The sequence below is a fragment of the Opisthorchis viverrini genome (genome assembly GCF_000715545.1).
Source record: "Opisthorchis viverrini unplaced genomic scaffold opera_v5_6, whole genome shotgun sequence".
NCBI lineage: Eukaryota > Metazoa > Platyhelminthes > Trematoda > Opisthorchiida > Opisthorchiidae > Opisthorchis > Opisthorchis viverrini.
Window position 1 is genome coordinate 3,668,888 of NW_008751662.1, and position 2,524 is coordinate 3,671,411.

General features: G+C 43.6%; 1 protein-coding gene across 1 annotated transcript in view; it reads left to right on the forward strand.

Moving 5' to 3' along the window:
* Positions 1–809: 809 nt before the first annotated feature.
* T265_00659 (hypothetical protein) overlaps positions 810–2,524 on the forward strand; it is a gene marked incomplete at both ends in the record, with an annotated part of 14,482 nt that continues 12,767 nt past the window's right edge. The window contains 2 exons of the mRNA XM_009164487.1: positions 810–860; positions 909–1,102. The remainder of the gene's footprint in view (positions 861–908; positions 1,103–2,524) is intronic.

Below are 2,524 nucleotides of genomic sequence, written 5' to 3' on the forward strand. Positions count from 1 at the left end.
TTAATATGTGAGGCACTACTGCACCCCACAGAGTCGTGTGATCCTCGATATTCTTCAGGTATTGGTTGTTGATCAGGTGGCAGTTGATCTGGGTGGGACCCACCCAATTGCGCGCTGACGGTGCCTCCCCGTACGGTAACGAACCGTTTGCAAGCCAATAGCCGAGCTCGGCGAACAGATAAACAGCAACCAGTAAACTCACCCGACCTACCAATATTTCAACACCTTACCAATATTCTTTAGATATATTTCTGCACCTCGGTTTAATTGATCCATCGTCAGCGACTTATTTTTTGCTTGGTTGTTAGCCAACCATAAAGCAGAAAAGAATTGCAAACGTTACTTAAATAGGTCGGTTTCAAACCAGGGAGTTGTTTCGCTGTCCAACTTTCTCATCACTACACCTACGTGAACATGCAACTTTCATTGAAGATTACAGTCATTTGGATTATCTACACGGTCGACGCACTGAAGTTTGTCCACCATCATAAAAACACAACACTATTTACTTCAGAATCAACCTCTACTACGACCGCTCTGGTTCGAAACATACTAGGAAAAGATCGCTCATTCATAAGCTTTATAGTTCCGATGATGTAAGCGCTTGATTAAAAATTCACAGGCAATCTCTCTGCTAGACTACGCTTTATGGTAGAATCTCTCTTGGGACTCCAGCCCAGGAATTCAATGTTTTTTTGGATACTACGATCGCCTTATCTTGGGTTCCGAAAAGGGGGCTACCCCACACCTACACTTACTTTCCCTATCCAGGCAGGAGTTCCACACAGCTAAATGTGCCCTTCACGATCATGTACTATGGAAGCTTTGTTACGGGTAAAATAGTCAAGGATCACATGTCGGTAAGTGAGAATAATAAACTGAGAATCGGTCTTGGCGAACCCTTTTAGATAGATGGAACCCGGATTGGAATAGTCCCTTTCGGATTGGCTGAGGATGCACCACCTCCACAAGAGGATGATGAAATAAGCGGAGCTCTTGCTTTAGCAAAAGTGGGCGAACAGCCTGACATTCCAACGGTCTTGGACGTTATGGTTGCAAATAAAGCTATCAAGACGTCGATTTTCACACTTTACTTCACCTGGTGAGTCCTTCATTCTCTGTGTCAGGCACTCAAGCTCTAGCTGATTTGGAACTGGAACTGAATTTGGAACCTCAAAAAATGACACCAGATATAATGGCTGTTGTTGTAGTTCATTTTCTTTGGTTAAACATGGCTAATCTGTAATGTAAGCTTATCTCGATGTAACAGCGAATTACGTGAGTGGTATATTTTAGCATTTCTGTGACAGTTATTTGTATTTTCACGACAGTTCTCATTTGTTTACCAGTCATCGTTGATGGACGAAGTAAATGGTCACTAAAATGATGGTTTAGGCCGCCGAAACATCCGAATTGTAATGCATCCTCCACTTTCTTTCTCACCGATAACGACAATCCCGAACATCTCGGATTCATCTTTACGAATCGCCGAAGATGAATGAAGCTTCTAAACGTGAAAAACAAAATTGCCCTCTAAATAAGAACTCATTACACTTGGTAACTAGATCCCGATTATACAGCCGATCAACTCCTTGAATAATTCCGTCGATCACCTCCACGCCCAAATACCATATGCGGAAAGAGGTGAGATGTCACGAATGCCTAGTTTCTCATTTAGTCAGGTAAACATGAGTAACCTGGAAACTCTCAGGTCGAAATAGCGCTCATAATAAAGGTACTACTTCGCCTTCGTCAAACCATCAAGTAATGTAGGACGGTGTGACAACTTAGCCATTTAAAACAAGAGGGTTCTAACCCACCGGCAATTTCAAAAAGTCAGCAGTGCTTGGATGAGACCAGAACTACGGACAACCAACGAAATTGACCAGTACATCAGCATTCGAGAATGCTCCACACAGTCTAGAGTATCTATGGATTCCACTTGGCCCTGATACAAGCTGTTAATCTGTTCATCTAGCTTGGCAATTGGCTAGCAAACGTTTTGTCACCATACCAGCAGACATCTTTAGTGCGCCGGTGGGCGAGCTAACCTGATCAACAACCAATAAACTCACCCGAGCTACCAATATTTCAACAAATTACCAACCACAAGATTGTGTTTAGCCATTGGGCAAACTGGTATGAGATTGTGCGAGCGTTACAGAGATACTCCCAGTATAGTTCAGCTCGTTACCCAGACACACAAACTGTCACGCCATAATAAGATCCAGTCTGTCCGTGACGGTAAGAAACGTCTCATCCGGGGATCTGTGTGCCATTGTTGGGTGGTAAAGTCTCCGAAAGCCAGCGGACAGCTGACCGATAGTCGTACAGATTGCGCATGCTGATACTTTGGGCAGCAACGTTAAGCAGGACGCGAACATACAAAGACGTAACTGGATGAGAAGTAATGAAAACCTTCTTTCCGGTATGCTCTTACTTGGAAACGACTACCACAGCGCATTTAAAGAGTATGGTAATCTTAAGAACCGCTCTGCGTTTGCCAAAAGCAGATTTTCGATTC